This window comes from Ranitomeya imitator, chromosome 3 (assembly GCF_032444005.1).
Source record: "Ranitomeya imitator isolate aRanImi1 chromosome 3, aRanImi1.pri, whole genome shotgun sequence".
NCBI lineage: Eukaryota > Metazoa > Chordata > Amphibia > Anura > Dendrobatidae > Ranitomeya > Ranitomeya imitator.
Genome location: NC_091284.1, coordinates 497,006,537 through 497,026,639, shown reverse-complemented (window position 1 = coordinate 497,026,639; position 20,103 = coordinate 497,006,537). Strand labels below are relative to the sequence as shown.

At 47.4% G+C, this 20,103-nt stretch overlaps 1 protein-coding gene across 2 annotated transcripts in view; it reads left to right on the top strand.

The window, feature by feature from the left end:
• The window catches only part of LOC138670379 (septin-10-like), a 119,520-nt gene that overhangs the window by 35,028 nt on the left and 64,389 nt on the right, over positions 1 to 20,103 (top strand). The gene's annotated exons all lie outside the window — the stretch shown is intronic.

The following is a 20,103-nucleotide window of genomic DNA, read 5'->3' as shown; positions in this document are numbered from 1 at the left end:
AAAATGCAGGAGAAAAGTACAGGCAGAATAGCAGAGACATCAAGGAGGAACAGTGTACCATTAGCATTATGGAGCAGGAGCTGTCAGCTGCTTGGCAGGAGTTGTGACTAATCCCTCAGTAAGATAAGAAGGAGCTGCAGGTCTAGAGTGAATGGCCAGACATTGTTGAGGGGGGTGAGAGAATCATGTAATCTGGGTGAGAGAGAGAGAGACAGTAACTGCTGGTGATAGCAGATCACAGGGCAGTCATCCACAAAATGGCGCTGCCCTGTGATGCTGCTCTTCACTCTGCCCCAGGAGTACTAGAACACCCAAAAGGGGAGGGAAATGGTGATGTCAGCAGTTACTGAGCCAATTTTCCAGCTAACAGTAAAGCTGGTAAGTCTTACTATAGCTGCTTGAGGTCTAAAACGGAAAATGCTCCCCCTAGTGGTAAATATATATATATTTTAAGAAAATATATCATATTTTTCAAATGTTTGCAAATATTGCATTAATACATTTTAACTACTATTTAAGCTTAATTTCACAAAAAAACAAACTACAAGAAAACTGGTGGCACCTTCCCTTTAAGCATCTGAAATACATGCTCAGGGAGGGTTGAGATCTGGTGATTGACTCATCCATTGTAGAATATTCCACTCCTTTGCCTTAAAAAAACTCCTTGTTTGCTTTCTCAGCGTGTTTTATTTGTCCGCACTTAACATCACAGATGGACAATCAACCTTACTGCATTTGGTTGAATTTGAGCAGAAAGTATAGTATAGCCCTGTACACTTCAGCATTCATCGGGCTGTTTGTCTTCAGTCACATCAATAAACACTAGTCACTCTTGCCATTGGAAGCCATGCATGCTATCACACTTCCTCCACCATGTTTTACAGATGTGGTGTGCTTTCAATCATGAGCCAGTCCAAGCCTTCTTCATATTTTCTTATTCCCATCATTCTGGTATAGGTTGATCTTAGTTTCATCTGTCCAAAGAATGCTTTTCTAGAACTGGGCTGGTTTCTTTAGAGTTTTTTTTTTTTTTTTTTACAAAGTGTAATCTGGCCTTTCTATTATAGTTAAGGCTGATTAATTATTTTCACCAAGTATTGCACCCTCTGTATTTGGTCTCATGAAGTCCTGTCTTTACCCCCCAAGCCTGACTGTTTTTACCTTTTATAATTCTGACCAGTGTCACTATAATGCCGGGACCACACCTTGAACCCCCGGGTGCTTCACATAAGTTTATAACGTAGAGCCGTGAAAATGAAAAAAAAAATCAGTTTTCCTACAAAAATTTTTTTTCAGCCACAAATTTTCCCAAGGTAACAGGAGAAATTGCACTGAACAATTTATTGTGCAATTTCTCCTGAGTACGCCGATACCCCATATGTGGAGGAAAACTACTGTTTGGGTGCATGACAGGGCTCGGAAGGGAAGGAGTGCCATTTGACTTTGAATGCAAAATTTTCCGGAATAATTAAAACCATGTTGCTTTTGGGCAGCCCCTGTTGTGCCTAAACAGTGGAAACTCCCCACAAATGACCCCCATTTTGGCCTATAGGCACCTCCGAGAACTTATCTAGATGTTTGATGAGTATCTTGATCCCCCAGGTGCTGCAGAGAAGTTTATAACATAGAGCTGTGATGATAAAAATAAAATCATATTTCTCCCACAAAAATGTTAGTGGAGCCCCAAGTTTTTTTTATTTTCACAGGACAAAATGGACCTCGAAAATTGTTGTGCAATTTTTCCTGAGTATACCCAATACCAATACCTCATATGAGGTTGAAAACTACTTTTGAGGAACAGTGCAAAGGTCAGAAGGGATACAGCATAACACCCTATTTTACAAATTACACTTCTCAATGAATTCATCTTGAGGTGCAGTGATCATATTGACACCACAGGTGTCGCAGAATTTTATACAATTGGGCAGTGAAGAAAAAATAATTAAATTTTTACCACCAAAATTTTGTTTTAGCCTGGGATTTTACATTTTCTCAAGGGAAAATAGGTAAAAATGGCACCAAAATTTGTCCCACAATTTCTGCTGAATGTAATATACATACCTTACATGTGGTTGTACAGTACCGTTTAGCAATACTGTGAGACTCTGGAGGGACGAGGGCTATTTGCCTCCTGGAGTCCAGATTTACCTAGAATAGTTTGCAGACTTTTAGACCTAATTTTTGTTTACTTTCGCAAGGGTAACAGGAGAAAATGGACCATACAATTTGTTATGTAATTTCTCCTGAGCATGCTGATACCACACATGTGGGAGAAATCTACTGTTTTGGTACACAGCAGGGCTCGGAAGGAAAGGAGCGCCGTTTCACTTTATGAATATAAAATTTGCTGGCATAATTAGCGGACGCCATGTCATGTTTGGAGAGTCCCTGATGTGCCTAAACAGTGGAAACCCCCCAAAAGTGACACCATTTTGAAAAGTAGACTCCTTAGGGAACTTATCTAGAAGTGTATTGTGAACCCCCACAGCTGCTTCACAGAAGTTTATAATGTAGAGCCGTGAAAATAAAAAAAAACAAACAAATTTTTCCCAGATAAATGTTTTTTAGCCCCAAACTTTGTATTTTCATAAGGGTAAAAGGAGAATTTGCTCCATTCAATTTGTTGTTGTGCAATTTCACCTGAGTGCCAGATACCCAATATGTGGAGGAAAACTACTATTTAGGCACACGGCAGGGCTCGGAAGGGAAGGAGCACCATTTGAATTTTGGAATGTAAAATTTACTGGAATAATTAGCGGATGCCACGTCACGTTTGGAGAGCCCCCTATGTGCCTAAACAGTGGAAACCCCCCAACAAGTGACACCATTTTGGAAACTAGACCCCTTTAGGACCTTATCTAGATGTGTATTGAACACCTTGAACCCCTAGGTGCTTCACAGAAGTTTATAACGTTAAGCCGTGAAAATATTTTTTTTAGCTCCAAATTATGTATTTTCACAAGAGTAACAAAAGAAAATGGACCTCTGAGTTCGACACCTCATATGTGGTTGAAAACTACTTTTGAGGCGTTCACAAGGGAAGTAATGCCATGTTACAGTGCAGATTTTGCTGCACTGGTTTGAGGGTGCCATGTCACATTGGCAGAGCTCCTGAGGTGCCAGAACAGCAGAACCCCCCCATAAATGACCCCATGTTACAAACTAAACCTCAATGAATTCATCTAGGGGTGCAGTGATTTGATTTTGAAACTACAGGTGTCTCACAGAATTTTATAACATTGGGCAGCATGGGTGTTATGCTGCTGTCCACTAGGAGGCGACACTATGCATAATCTGAAAAAGATTAACCGTGCTCTTCCTCTGCAGTATACACTCCTGGACGGCGTCAGCCTTTTCCAGTTTTTGCTTAGTGTTGCATAGGAGGCACACCGCAAAAATTTTTTACTCCATTTTTTTCCGACGGATTACAGATGAAGAAAAGTGGGTCTCCTGTGAGACTCCCGACATGGCTCCTTCCTCAGCCCCCTATTACGGGGTGCCTGGTTGAAGTCGAGATGGCTATTCCCCATGTCGCTCCTTCCCCAGTCTCTCGGGTGCTGGTTTGAAGTCGAGACCCCCCCTCCTTCCCCAATTCCTTTTGGTTTCTGGGTTGAGGTCGAGGCAAGGATAAAGCCCCCTGATGGTAACACCAGCACCCTCCCTAATCCCCCTCTGGGGGCATTAGGTTGAGACGCCTCAGGTAGGGTCTGTACAGGCAGCACTCTGCAGCTCCCAACAATGGGCCAGCACACTTCACTTGCATCCAGGGACCCCAGCCCAGCTGCAGGCTCCTGTCGGGGCCTGGGGGAATGTAGGCAGTCATGGCACAATAGAGACACAGGGCTCCCTGCGCCCCTGTCAATGCGGCAGCACCAGCTCTATACTGCCTCGGGGACCCCTCACCGGGCCCCCCTTCCGCTTATAGCCCCACCGCTATCCTGCCGGTTCAGATCCGGCCCCATCTCGGACTTTCGTGCCGGCCTGGAGCCTTTCTGGGCATCAGGCATCTAATTTAGGCCGCGCCTTCGGCCTAGCTGAAGCCGCCGCCTCCTCTCTGCGCCAACAAGCCCACGGATGACAAATATGACACTCTACAGTGTCATAGAGGGGGCGGATCAAGACAGAAAGGGCGCATTTTTACACAGCTCTGCCACGTTTTTCTTAGCTCTCCGCCCCCCTCTCCCCCTTCCTCTTCTTCTCGGCGGCCATTTCTGCTGCAGCAAGGATTAACCCTGCATCTCCCGGTCACCAGGACCAGGCCAGCCAGTCTCCGCGGGGCACAGGACTGTGGATCTTCGGCGCTGGACCTAGGGGCAAACTGGTGGGGTAAGATCACAGCTGAGATTTTTACTCGGCTGTGAATCCATATTCCCTATAAGGCTCCCCTATAGGTTCCTCTGCATAGCTACACCTGTAAGGTCCTCTGCATAGCCAGCCCTTCTGCACTCTGTGCACTATGCCGGGCTCAAGGTCCAAGAGAACCAGGCAGGACTGCTATTATGCATTCTGCACAGCCTGCAGGACCGCTCTCCCCAGTGGCAGCACGTACCCGCACTGCCAGGACTGCATCCAGACTACTGTGTCAGGGCCCCAAGAAGCCCCTGCCAATGCTTCGGTGTCTAATGCCACGCTGGAATGGGTCACTCAGATGTCGCAATCTATGATGCAGTCTCTAGATAACCTAACCTCCACATTGCTTCAGGCTCTGCAGAGTCATGCCTCGGCTATGACGGTTACCCGGCAAAGGGAGAGCTTGACTCAGGAACAGGACGACCCTGGCACATCCACGTCTAGGTCAGGACGCAAGTGGACCCATAGGTCAAGTCCATCTGCGTCATCCCATAGCACACAGTCATCCCCTTCTAGGGAGAGACACCGTAGTTCCAGGTCATCTAGACCGTCCCCTTCCAGGGGCAGACAATGCAGATCTCCGCAATCCCCAACCAGAGAAGGCCTCCACCCCAGCTCACCCAGCAGGGGACGCCTCAGTGATACACAGGATTCGGAAGGCATCTGTGACTCCATCTCAGACAAGGAAACAAAAGGGTCCCTGATTCCAATCCCCTCTAGCAATACAGCGCTAGTTGAGGACATAATCTCTTCCATCCATCAGGTGCTGGACATTTCTGATCCGCTACCAGGGGCACCAGAACACAAGATTTCCCTTGAAAGACCTCTGAAGCCGCCTAAGGATTTCTCTAGCCACCCAGAGTTTAAGGCGATCCTTAAAAAGCAGCTCTCACAGCCTGAGAAAACATTCGCTAATCACAAATATCTGGAGGCGAGGCACCCGTTCCCGCAGAAGGACACCAAGGAATGGACAGACCCACACGAAGTGGACCCCCCAGTTTCTAGACAAGCAGCACAGACCCTCCTTTCACTGCCAGATAGCTCAACCCTCAGGGACGCAGCAGACCGGCAGGTAGAACGCATGGCTGTTCAATTTTTGAGGCTACAGGGGCATCCCTGTCTCCCGTGTTCGCTTCAGTTTGGGCTGCCAAGGCCATTCTGGCCTGGGCCAAAAATTTACAAGCTGGCCTCCAAGCATCCGCTCCTGAGCTGTCGGACCAAGCGGTTCAAATAGCAGTTGTAGCAGATTACATGCTTCATGCAGCTCTGGATTCAGCAAGGGGTATAGCGGGGATAGCATCAAACGCCATCACAATTCAGCATATCCCCTGGCTGCGGGAATGGAAAGCGGATGCAGCCTCAAAGAAGTCCCTCACGCAGCTCCCGTACCTCAGTGGGCGACTTTTTGGTGAACAGTTGGACACGATGATATCCAACGCCACCGGGGGTAAGAGTACCTCTCTTCCCCAACTGAAACCTAAACGCACTTACAAGAAGCGTAACCAAACTCGATTCCCATCCTTTCAGAACTCCTCGGGCTGGTCCGTCTCACGTCCAGCACAAAATCGTAACCGTTCCCCACGCAGGGACAACTCGCGATCGACGCAAAGATCGGACAAATCCTGGCAGTCAAAAGCAGGCCAGTCTAAGCCCAGAGGAGGAAAAGCTCAGACTTTCTCCTCATCATGACTCACGGACTCCAGAAGACACCACACCCGTAGGCGGCCGACTTTTGCTCTTTCATCAAGTCTGGCTGCCTATTACAGAAGACAGGTGGGTCAGTGAACTAGTGTCTTCTGGATACAAGATAGAGTTCACCTCCAACCCACCGGACCGATTCTTCCTCTCTGTCCCCTCAAAACCACCAGCCAAGGCTTGTGCCTTCCAACAAGCGGTCTCCTCGCTTTTTCAAGCAGGAGTCATAGTACCGGTCCCCACGGCCAAGTGCTTCCGAGGGTTCTACTCCAATCTATTCATAACCAGAAACACATGGGCTACTTGCACAATGAACAAGTCTGTAGGAACCTGTTCACACGCCACCAAGAAACTTGAAGACACAAAAGAGCACAGTGAGGTCAAAAATACTCTGTTGTAAAAAAAAAATCACAGTTAAATAAGCAAGTGCTAGTCAAAAGATGGAAAAAAACTGTATTTAGTTGATGTTTTTTTGCAAAAAAAGGTATCCTCCAATCGTCAAGGTATACCCATATAGAGCAGTCCTACCTAATGTATATAATCCCTATCTGATGTATTTAAAAACCTGATCATCTGAATAGTACCTGTATAAGCAGGGTTCAGAGAGGGAATTTTCATGTGGACATGCTGGATGGAACAGATTTGATGCAAATGACCCATAAGGAGTGGTGGACTCCCTAGTCTTGTAGAAACAAGAGGGCAATTACAGAACCAGAAATACATGGGCTACTTGCACAATGAACAAGTCTGTAGGAACCTGTTCACACACCACCAAGAAACTTGAAGACACAAAGAGCACATGGTACGCCGACATCATACAACTTACAGCAGACGCCCCCTGGCGCCTCCCGACCCCCAGAATCTTCTATCACAAGGCCCGTTCTACCACCAGAACTCAGGCGCCCTCAATTTGACGGCGTGGCTCTTGAAACTTGGGTTCTAACCCAGGCAGGGCTCTCGCCAGACGTTATTAGGACCATGATCAGGGCACGGAAGCCAGCCTCTGCCAAGATCTATTACCGTACCTGGAAAGCATCTCGTGTCCAGACCCCATTCCCTTGTTCCCTCCCCAAATTAGTTGGTTTTCTCCAATCGGTTCTGGAGGCCAGGCTGTGCCTGGGCTCGCTTAAGAGCCAGGTGTCAGCCCTCTCAGTGCGTTTTTCAAAGGCACATTGCTACCAAGCCGCAAGTAAGGACATTCCTTCAGGGGGTTTCCCGATTGGTTCCCCCCTACAGATGACCACTAGAAATGTGAGACCTCCAACCTGGTCCTGACAGCATTGCAGGAACCACCCTTCGAACCCCTTAAGGAGGTCCCGCTCCACCTTCTATCCCAGAAGATGGTTTTCCTGGTGGCAATCAGCTCGCTACGCAGGGTGTCTGAACTGACAGCACTCTCCCTGCAGACGGCCCTTTCTGGTTTTTCACCAGGACAAGGTAGTCCTCCGTACGGTCCCATCCTTCCTTCCGAAGGTTGTGTCCAACTTCCACCTAAAGGAAATTTCTCTGCCTTCCCTTTGTCCGGTCCCAGTTCATAGAGCGGAGAAGACTCTGCATACGCTTGACCTTGTCAGGACATTGCGTATATATACGTCTAGGACTGCGTCCTTCTGGAGGTCTGATTCTCTTTTCCTTCTTCCAGAAGGCGGCTGCAAGGGTCTGCCAGCTTCCAAAGCTACCCTTGCCAGGTGGATCATATCCACCATACAAGAGGCCTACCGCCTTAAAAATTCTCCTATTCCAGCCGGTATTACGGCACACTCTACACGGGCGGTTGGGGCCTGCTGGGCCATTCGGCACCAGGCTTCAGCACAAGAAGTGTGTAAGGCAGCCACTTGGACTAGCCTACACACGTTTACTAAACACTACAGAGTTCATACCCATTCCTCAGCGGACGCGAGCTTGGGTAGACGTGTTCTGCAGGCGGCGGTGCCCCAAGTGTAGGGGCCTGTCTACACAATATTCGTCCATTGCTTCCCACCCAGGGACTGCTTTGGGGCGTCCCATGGTCCTGTGTCCCCCAATGAGGCGACAAGGTAAAGGAGATTTTTGTGTACTCACCGTAAAATCTTTCTCTTAGCCTCTAATTGGGGGACACAGCTCCCACCCTGTTGCCTTATCCGGGCCGTTGTTACTGCTGAGTTTTCATATTGTTTTCTTGAACTCGTACATAGTTGCCTTGTTATAGGCATGGTTATAGTAACATAGTAACATAGTAACATAGTTAGTAAGGCCGAAAAAAGACATTTGTCCATCCAGTTCAGCCTATATTCCATCATAATAAATACCCAGATCTACGTCCTTCTACAGAACCTAATAATTGTATGATTGTTATGTTATTCATGTTACGTTCCTCCTACTGCTTTTGCACAAAACTGGAGAAGGCGGACGCCGTCCAGGGGTGTATACTGCAGAGGAGGAGCCACGGTTAATCTTTTTCAGATTATGCATAGTGTCGCCTTCTAGTGGACCGCAGCATAACACCCATGGTCCTGTGTCCCCCAATTAGAGGCTAAGAGAAAGAGATTTTACGGTGAGTACACAAAAATCTCCTTTTTTACCACCAAAATTTTACATTTTCATACTGGGAAATTGGTAATTTGGCACCAACATTTGTCCCACAATTTCTACTGAAACTGAATGTAGAAATACCCCATATGTGGCTGTACGATACTGCTTAGCCATACGGAGGGACGGAGCGTTATTTGCCTACTGGAGTGCAGATTTTCGTAGAATAGTATGCGGACTCCATATACAGAGCCCATAAGTGCTAGAAAAGCAGAATCCCCCTCGATTGATTTTGGAAACTATACCCCTTTGGTAATTTATCTACAGGTGTATTGACTATTTTGACTCCATGGGTGTTTTCCAGAAACAAGCAGCAGTGGATGTTGCTGAGTGAAAATTGCAAACTGCCATTGTAATGACCTGTACATTATGCCCAGCTCATGCTTCTGGAGACACGCACCTGTAAATTAGGCGGGCTCTCATCACTATAGAAATGCCAAACATGTGGGCGCTAAATGTAGTTTCGGTACACTGAGGCTCAGAAGGGAGGGGGGGATTTGGATTTGGGAGTGGAGAAGTTGCTGAATTTGTTTTTTTTTTTTTTAACCAATCAGTATTTATTGAACATTTTTCACAATAAACAACATATCAGAATGAAAAGGGAAGGTGGGGGGGATCAGGGGAAAAATCCAATGCATACCGTATTAAGGACCACAATGTAATCAATACAAAATACATAAATACAGTGTCACATAGAGGATAAAAGAAATAAACAGAAAACCAAAAAACGAGCAGAATTGTAGGAGCAAACAGTTTAAATAAGGGAAAGAGCAGACTGAGATGCAAATGGCGAGGACGTCCAAGGGTCCCACCACGAGAGGACCTTAGCTCTTTTCGATAGACCCCCTGCCATTATGACCTCATAACAAAAATGTAAATCAATCCTGGAGATCAGCTCTGCTCTGGAGGGGGAAATGGAGGTCTTCCAATGCTTCGCGATACATTGCCTAGCAGCCACTAGGATATTAGAAACTATGGGGCGCAGGGGGGCAGGGAGATCGATGAGGGAGATGCCCAGGACAGCGAGTTGGCCACTCAGAACAAGGGGCATACGGATCAGATCCTCAAAGTCTCTACCTCACGCCAGAAGACCCGGACCTGCGGACACGACCACCAGACATGAGAGGAGGACCCAAGGGCGCCACATCCCTTCCAGCAGCGCGGAGAGGTAGCCGGGAAAACCCTCGCCAATCGGGCGGGGGTGAGGTACCAGTGGAGCTGAATTTTTTTTCACCTGCTCCAAGTGGCCCAAACAAGACGAGAACCTAGAAGGGTGTACCATAGCAAATTGCCAATCCTCCAGGGAAGCCTCAAAGCCCAACGCTGACTCCCAGGAAGACATAAAAGGAAGTTTGTCAGTAGAACCAAATGAAATGAGGGCTTTATAAATTATGGAGATGCCATGTGGCACAATAGTGGATGGTCTGAAGAATCTATGGGCCGGGTCCTCTGTCAGAGGCGGGGGTGCACCGAATGACCGCCACGGTCTGAGGAAGCTGCGAATCTGCAGGTATTGAAAGAAGTCAGACCCAGTGAGGGAAAATCTCCCTGCAAGGTCCTCAAACGACAAGAGACCGTCCGAGCCGAAAAGGTCCGCCACCCGGTGCACCCCACGCCTCGTCCAGGAGGCAAGAGAAATGTGGACAATGGCACACTCCACAGCCTGCAAAGAGACATAGTCAAACATGAATGTTAGGAGAGAAGTGCTAAGGAGCGCCCATAGTTTAGATGCGTTCCTAATAGAACGGAGACAGGGGCCCACAGGAGGAACTTGAAGTAGTTGGAGCTCCAAAAGCAATCTAAGCGAGTTTTGGGGAGCAAAATGGGATTCAATCAGAAACCAGGGCAAACATGAGTTCCCCTCCCACCATATTTTAAGGGGCTCAAGGATCGCCGCCCTGTAATACGCCTGGACCGCAGGAGCTCCCAACCCCCCCGCAGAGTACGGAAGGGACATAATCCGACGCCTGACCCTATGGGGCTTCTTATTCCAGATAAATCGGTCTATCAAAGATTGAAAAGCCGAAATAAACTTCGAGGAGATAAAAAGGGGAAGGCACCGAAAGAGGTACATTATTTTGGGGAGGAATAGCATTTTCGCCGTTTGTATGCGGGCCATCCACGAGAGAGACGCGCTTGATATTTGCTCCATGCCCCTCCTGACCTCCGAAAGAGTTTCTTCGCAATTTACTCGGACTATGTTATCTAGCCTAGTAATCTTGATGCCCAGATATGTAAAGCCCAAGGGAGCCCAAATAAAAGCATATTGAGATTGAATTTGAATCTGAAGGGGGGGGGGAGGAAGAGGGGGAAAATTGTGGATTTGGTGAGATTAAGTTTATAATATGAAACCGCCGAAAACTCAGATAGGATTGTGGTGATTGCAGTCAATGAAGTTAAGGGAGAGGTGCAGGTCAGGACCACGTCGTCGGCATAAAGACCAATTTTATGTTCAGTTCCCCCCACCGCAATTCCCCTTATGTCCGCGCACTGCCTGACCATGGCGGCCAAGGGCTCCATGATCAGAGCAAAGATGATAGGGGAGAGGGGGCAGCCTTGACGAGTACCGTTCCTAATAGGAAACGTTCGAGACCCGAATCCCGCCGATCGAACCGACGCGCATGGGTTGGAATACAATGCCATAACCGCTTTGCTAATCTGCCCGGTAAGCCCAAATTTCTCCAATGTGAGCTCGATATAGCCCCAGTGCACTCTGTCAAACGCCTTCTCGGCATCGAGCGACAGGAATACACTGGGGAGACTCCCCCTCTCCACTACATCCAAGAGATCTATCAGTCGTCTGGTACCATCCCTCGTCTGTCTGCCAGGAACAAACCCAACTTGGTCGGGGTGAATGAGATCAGGAAGGACTGAGAACAATCTATTGGCCCAGACTTTTGCGTAGATCTTAACGTCGCAGTTTAAGAGTGCTATCGGGCGGAAGTTCCCCGGAGATGTTGTGGGTTTCCCTTGTTTGGGGAGAGTCGCAATGGCAGCCTCCAACCCCTCAGCCCTAATACTACCAACCGCCAGCCAATTATTAAAAAGACGCAACAGAAAGGGGGCAAGGACAGGAAAAAACTGAGCATAGGAGAAGGGAAAGCCATCAGGCCCCGGGGAAGAACCCTTATTGGCCTCTCTGATAATCTGCGAGAGTTCAGACTCGACAATGGGGGAATTTAGGAAGGAGAGCTGCTCCTGAGTGACCGAGGGGAGATTAGCCCTCTCCAAGAACGCCAAAATTGACTCCCGCGTAGGTTGAGGAATCCCCAGGTCAGACCCGAGGTCATAAAGCGAGGAATAATAAGAAGCAAACTCCTCCGCAATCTGAATCGGGTTGCGAACCTGGGAGCCGTCAGACCGGAGCAAGAATGGGATCTTGGATTGGGCCTCTCTCTTCCTAACACGTCTAGCCAGAACAGCACCCGCTCGATCCCCCATTGTGTAGAATTTGGCTCTGGTTTTCCTCAGGGCCTTCTCAGCCTTATGGAGGAGGAGATTGCGAACATGTATGCGGGCTTTAGAAAGGTCAGAGAGAAGCGCTGGAGTAGGAGAAAGTTTATGAGCAGATTCCAGGCGAGATAATTCGTCTAAGGCTACCTGAAGTGCCGCATTGTATTTCCTCTTAGCCTTTGCCGCTAGCTTGATGAAGTGACCCCTAATCACCGCCTTGTGGGCGAACCAGAGGGTATCGTCACCAATGTCAGGAGTGTCATTGGAGGCAAAAAATTCTCCCAAGGCCTCCTCTATACATTGGGAATTGGATTGGTCAGCCAGGAGGTGGGCATTAAGGCGCCAACGCGCAGGGGGTCTGATGGCCAAGGGGTCCTTCAGGGTAAGGGACACCGGGGCATGATCCGACCAGGTGATACTGCCAATATCTGCTGCGATGCAGTGAGGGAGAGCCACGTCATTCACCAGCACAAAATCGATCCTGCTATAAGAACCGTGTCTGGGAGACAAAAATGTGTAGTCTCTCTCACCGCAGTGCAGGTACCGCCACACATCATGCAAGTGGAAAGAGTCAGCTAGAGGCCCGACTTCACATCTAGACAGTGAAGAGGCAGAGCAGTCAAGGACTTTGGACATTGGGGCATTGAAGTCACCAGCTATCAGCTTGTGCCCATGTTGAATATCATTAAGAGTTTTGAATACACCCTCCAAAAACTTAAGTTGGCCTACATTAGGGGCATATATCGAGGCAATAGTATATGGGGCATTATTAATGAGACACAACACCACAATGAATCTACCCAATGGATCCGCTATAGATCGAACCAGTTGGAAGGAGTTGGACCTGCTGAAGAAAATGGCTACACCCGCCTTTTTTGACGGGCCATTGGCAAAAAACTGATGCGGGTACAGACCTGATTGCATTCTGGAGTTATCACATTCCAGCAAGTGCGTTTCCTGGAGACATAAAATATCATGACGGGGTTTGCTCAACTGACGCCAAACCACAGACCTCTTACCCGGCGAGTTGAGGCCATTAACGTTAATTGAATACAGTGAGATACTCATTGAAAAGGCATAAGAACAGTTTTACAGTCCTCAAATACTGATAACCTGAGCAAAGGCAAAGAAAACATGTGGTCAATATAGCAGGACATAAGAAAGGGCAAAACAGAAACAGAAGAGAAAGAACATAGGGAAACAAACGGGACATACAACAAAAAAACCAGCGGATCAAGGTCCATTCAGGAATATCCTGAGTCCAGAAGGTGAGAATCAAAAAAACAGTTCACCTATGGGGCAAACAGATGCTGCTGGAGCTCTCAAGCGAGAAACCAACGCAGCTTAAAAAAGGAAAAAAAAGAAAAACCAAGTAAATCCGTGCGGGAAAATAGCCAGGAACCAAAGATACAGTAGACTCAGGCCTCCTCCCAGTCCGGTGTGATACGGGCCCTGGGACCTCCGTCAGACCCATGCTTAGGAATGTTCATGGCACTCGAGGAGTCCGGAGTCGGGAGTCCCCATTTAGCGAGAGCCGAAGCCGCGTGGGACGGAGTTAGGCAGGTAGTGATTGATCCATCTTTGCGAATGAGCAGCTTCGTCGGAAATCCCCAGCGATACAGGATGCCTTTCTCTCTGAGGATGGCAGTGTAGGGGGCGAAGGTCCTCCGCAGAGCCAAAGTGCCCGGAGAGAGATCCGGAAAGACTGAGATGTTTGCAAATCGTTCAGGAAGCGCTGGGGTTCTCCTTAGGGCCTGTAGGAAGTCCTCCTTTATCTCAAAAAAATGTATGCGCGCCAGCACATCTCTGGGAATGGAGGGCCCCAGGCCAGAGGGTTTAGGGATCCTATGCACGCGGTCTATTATGAAGTCCTTTGGCGCGAACTGCGGTAAGGCTGCCGCCATAAAGTCCTGCAGGAATGGCTTCAAATCCCCTGCCAGGACAGATTCCTCGATGCCTCTCAGTTTAACGTTATTTCTCCTGGACCTATCTTCCAGGTCCAGGGCTTTAGTGTGGGTTTTAGCAGCTAGGGTTTGCAGGGATTCATGTGCGTCCCAGAGCTCATTATGAGAGGAGACCAGTTCCGCCATCTTGCGCTCCAGGCGGTCCGTGCGGTTGCCCAGCTCCGCCACCTCTCCTCTTAGCTCAGCCAGCATAGAACGCAAGTCCTCTTGGATGGAGGATCTAAGGTCCCCAAGCAGTCCTTTAAGGAGAGATGCGGTCACCGGGCCATCAGCTGCGTCAGACGCCGAGCCGCCTGAATTTAACGCTGCTCCGCCAAAATGCGACGCTGCTGCGTCCGAATGTAGCGCTGTTCCATCTGGATGCAGCGCCGGACCGCGACGCCTGAGCGTTGCGTTGTGAGGAGCGGGAAGCCCTGGGGGAGGACGGCGCCATCTTGGATTCCGGCGGTGGCTGCGGGGTGGCTGCAAAGAAGTCGGGAATTCTCCTAGGGGGATCGCGGTTGGACGCTCTGGATTTCCCCATGCACTCACCGACGCTCCGGGAGCCAGCACCGATGTCGTGAAGGCAGAAGAGGACACCTGAGAGGTAGAAGTGTGCCGCTTTGAGGTTCCTGGCTGAGGAGCTCCCACTCTGTGCGACCTACTCCATCAGCAGATAGGCCACGCCCCCTGCTGAATTTGTTTTGAGGGGGTGAGGAACCATTTCACTTCTCCAGAGTCTTTGTGCTACCAGTAACATGGAAGCCCCTATATTTCAGATAACAGACCTCAGTGAGGGCTTGCTTTTTTGTGGATTGAGTTGAAGCTTTTATTGGGAACATTTTACATAACCTTTATAATCACATTCATTTGGCACTCTATGCTGAGCACTTACATCGGGGTGTCCATCTAAATCTCCAAGTGACGTGACAGATGAAACCCCTGATGGATCCATTCACTATAATGAGATTACTCTGGACTTCGTCTGATATCTGTTCAGCAGTGTCCTTCTTTTCAGAAGTGCACACAACTGTGGCCGACGGCACTTTTATGCCATCCTAAAAAGATGGACACCATCGGATCACAGGTCCTATGGCGTCCACAGTGCCTCCATCTGTCTCATTATAGAGATTCAGAGATTTTCACGGAAACCCTGATGTAAGCACTCAGCGCAGAGCGCTGGATAAATGTGCGCCAAGCCTTACTGCGATCTTTGGGAGGCAGAATGAAAAAATCAACAGCATGTGAAGAATTGGTTTTTATTTTTGATGCCGTTCCTCGTACGGTATAAGTGATTAGGTGACTTTATTCTTCGGGTCTGTGTGAATACAGTGATACCAGATTTATATCGGGTTTTTATGTTTGGCTGCTGTCACACACTAAAAGATACTTTTTATTGCGAAAACTAGTTTTTGCATTGCCACGTTTTGAGAGCTATGATTTTTTCCATATTTCGTCCAAGAGAGTAATGTTATGGATTGTATTTCACGGGACGAGCTGATGTTTTTATTGGTACCATTTTTTGATACATGAATTTTTTGATTGCTTTCTATTCCGATTTTTGGGAGACCGAATGAACAAAAACCAGCAATTCATGAATTTCTTTTTTTTTTTTCTTTTTATACTGTTCTGTGTGTGGTAAAATTGGTAAGGCAGCTTTATTCTTTGGGTCAGTACGATTACAGCTATACCCAATTTATATCTTTTTTTGTGTTTTGGTGCTTTTACACATTAAAAACTATAGTGTAAAGGAGAACACACGCGCTACCTCACACGAGCTAAGCATGTAAGTGATCCTCAGCTGCAGGAATCAGGACAGGTAGGTGCCACCGCTGTCAATTATAAAGATGAGTGATGATGCAGCTGATTCCGCGCTCAAAGGATGACAAAACACAGGGGAAAAATGGCTGGCGTGTGGCACAGCGTGTGACGTCACAGATACTACAGAGCGGCACAGAGACCAGAAAGTGACTGACGCGTTTCGAAGGAGTGGCGTCCTTCTTCATCAGGGTTACCGGTCTCTAAGTGCGCCCAGACATATGAACTAATGGCCTGTCAATCAACTTGAAATAGTACCGCCTGCCCGCTTAACCCATTGCTGCACTACCCAAAATGGTCATCGTGGGTTAAAAGCCAAAAGGATCCAGAGGTCGCAATGTGGAATATAGGACGTAACCCATAGAGTAGGATAAATGAAACACAGGGGTATGATAACATCACACTGGAATGGCATATAAAGCTCAATGTAAATAAACCTGTACACTCTGCTCGATAAACTTATATCAATAGAGGCAGAATGGTGGCCTATAAATCGAATTGAGAAGTTAAAAGTAAAAATTGAAAGTAAAAATTAACCTTTAATTAATTACCAATTAAAAAATAATAAATACTTACCTAAAGACCCAATACACTAAAGGACTAAAAACTTTACAGGCGGTTAAGCTGGCAGGCGGTACTATCAAGTTGATTGACAGGCCATTAGTTCATATGTCTGGGCGTACTTAGAGACCGGTAACCCTGATGAAGAAGGACGCCACTCCTTCGAAACGCGTCGGTCACCTTTCTTGTCTCTGTGCCGCCCTGTAGTATCTGTGACGTCACACGCTGTGCCACGCGCCAGCCATTTTCCCCCCTACTTCCCCGCTCGTATCCAGGGATGCCACCGGACGCCCCGTCCGGTGGCGTCCCTGGCTCTGCGCAGCTTCCCTGTCTCAACGCTGTGCCGCGGTCGATTAACTCTGCCTGCCTGCTCTCTGATCCATCTCTGACGCGTCGGATTCTCCACCACAGAGCCGGACGAACTGCACTCCGTTACACACTGCTGCACCTGCACCCTGGTGAGTTCCCGCCTGGCGCGGTCCCATTTGTGCTGTTAATCCCTCAGCCATCCCGGCTTTCACATATGACACCAGGCCAGCTGCAGCCCACAAGAGACTGTCGTTCCATTTGCAGGGCACTAGCAGCACAGGCTTTAACACAGTATTTTAACAGAAAAAATAATTATTTTTGCATCTCTTATATTCTGAGAGCTCTTTTTTATTTTTCAGCTGATGGAGCTGTGTGACGGCTTGATTTTTGACGGACATGATGATGTTTTCAGTTGTACTATGCTTATATACATTCGTCTTTTTGATCATGGTTTATTGCACTTTTTGTTCAGCGGTATGATGATAAAGCATTGTTTTTTGCCTCATTTTTTATACTTTTTTTTATGTTTTTAGAGTGGGTCGTTAAGTTATTTGTTTTATAGAGCAGGTCATTACGGACGTGGCGATACCAAATATGTGTACTTCGATTGTTTGTTTTTATTTACATAAATGTATTTACTGGAAAATGTCTTGTTTTTGTTTTTTTTTAATTGGGATTTAAAAAAGAAATATTTTTACACTTTTTAGTATTTTTTTTGTTTTTTACATCATCCCATCCTGAGACATCACTGTATGGTGTCAGATCGCTGCAGAGTATCACAACAGCATCTGACAGGCAGGGAAGGAGGCATCTCAGTCATCTTGCGGCTGGGGTCTCCATGAAGACCATCAGGACAACGCGATCGTTTTGCGTTGTCCTGATGGAAGTGTGCATGGAACTCATTTCCTGTGCGATGCTCCTCTATGCTGCTGTCATCAGATGGGTTAAATGCCCGTGATCGGTGCCAGCACCAATTGTGTGCGCTGCTGCGGGGTGTCAACTCTCACGCAGAGCTGACACCCGCGCGCGATCTCTGCGGCAATCAGCGTGAGGCTGTGCGATCGTGCCACCGTACATATACTACTGTTTGCAGGAAAGCAGAGCAGTTTATGTACACGCATGTTGGGAAGGGGTTAAAGAGCTGTAATTCTTAGACCCTAACTCCATTTAGGATGTGAATACCGTCAAATTAAAGCTGAGTGTGCACTATATAAGCCCATTGATTAAGCAACTGTATCTTGAATATGTTTTGGTAAACAGCTAAAATGCCAAAACCTGACAACTGTATATACAATGGTTTTGGATTGATAGTCTATGGTTGGTCATGTCAGAACTGGTAAATGAATGTAGAATGAGAAGCAAAGGTCCTATTTCAGGTTGTCATTTGGTGCTCCCAGTGGAATGTGCATTTGTTCCCAGAGCTGTGAACAAGTTAAGAAGAAGGTCAGAGACATGAATGTATTTCCTGTCAGCCTTGTAAAGACCTCACTGTATTCACTGACTGCTGGAATGAGGGCGAGCTGGAAGCATTATTGACAGAGAACAGACATCTTTGTACTGGAGAAGCTCCCTAGGTGTGTGATCATTCTTCAGCAGCCAGTGTCTTATTATAGTGGTCAATATCATACAGAATATACTGAAGCTTTTCCTTTCACATCCTAAAGGGTATGTCCCCACGGTCAGTAATCGGCAGCGCTTTGGACACCGCACATGTCCGCTCCGTCCTAAGCGCTGCCAGCTTTTGAACGCCGGTGATTCTGCATGTGTTCATTGAACCGTGTGGAATCACCGCATCCAATATATTGGACTGGTTATATTTATCTTGCGGAGACTGAGCGTCTCCGCAAGATAAATAGACATGCTGCGGTCTGGAAAGACGCGCCGCATGTCTGTCTCCGCAGGGAAGCCGGAGGCGTTCCTGTACGCATAGTGGAGATGGGATTGCATGAGATCCCCTCCACTATGCTGTAACATCTGGCCGCAGCGGGTTGGACGCTGTGGATGTACGCAGCGTCAAACCCGCAGCGTTTACTGACACATGTACTCTGTGTTTTGCGAGGATTTGCCAGTTTCTGAGCCAGGACCGGCGGTGATGTATCCGATATGCATACTCCCATAAATATTTTTCTATCTACTAGCTAATACGGTCCAAAGATATATATCTTTTCTGTACTTGGATGCAGAAACTGTCAAGTGGGCGTGGAGCGAGGGTGCTGCCATTCAGTGGGCACGGTCTCTCTCCCTGCACTTGGAGCGAGGCCGCGCCCACTAGATGGCTTCTGCCCAGGGGTACGCATATTGCATACATCACATCTGATCCTGGCTCAGAAGCTGGCAAGCGAGCTTCCCCCTACAGACCTACACACTGGAAGTCACCGATGCAGTTTCTTGATTTTAAATTTTTTGTGATGACATACCCCTGCCTCAGGAACATCAATCAAACCTGCATGGGTGTGTGTGTCTCAATACTTTTGTCCATATAGTGTAGTAGATATCTGTTGGCTAACGGCTATCATTCTAAATTGACACCCCCTATATACACATGATGGTTTGGCTAAGCTTGCATGTATTTAGCATAGACACAGGGAAGTAGCCCCTACCAGCCAACTCTGGCTGAGAACAAAAGCATGAGACACGTTTTTAAGGCAACTGGGAAGAACTAGGACCCCCTACCTAAGCATTACATTACAGCTAAGAAATAGATTTAACCCCTTCACGAATGATAACATAAAGGTACCTTAGTCAGGTCCCTGCCTTTGAAGCAGGCTCTAACGTACTGACCTGGAAATTGGTAATGGCAGGTCAGTTTTAGCATTTAGTGAACACAGTAAATAAAAAATGCTCAAAAAGAATTGTAAAATGCGTTTGTTTGTTTTTTTGTTATTTCACCGCACTAGTTATTTTTTCCCATTCTCCAGTACACTATATGATAAAATCAAGTGTCCTTCAAAAGTTCAACTCATCCTGCAAAAAACAAACCATCATACAGACATATTGACAGAAGTATAAAAAGTTCTAGCTCTTTGAAAAAGGGGAGGAAAAAAACAGAAAATCGCCAGTCGGTGAAGAAGTTAAAGAATGCATGTATTTAGCTTACTAGTATTTACATCTGTTTTCCTGGGGACAGCCAGCCATTGTGGATAATCAGGTGTCCCTACTGAAAAAGAAAGTATGTAAGTGAAAGTGAGTCCCTAAGGTAAAAGTTAGAGCCAGTAGGCGCTTATTTGCGCAGCTTTCCGTGTGATCAGTGAACCCTGTTGGTCCCTTTAAAACCTTGCCCAAACTCTGGTGGCAATTTTGCTTTGGGATATGTAGAGTATTTTCCTTTATTTGCTGCAGAAATGTCTCTTGTTTTGACCTTTTTGTTGCTTTGGGACAAGAGAAGATATGTGGCACATGAAATATG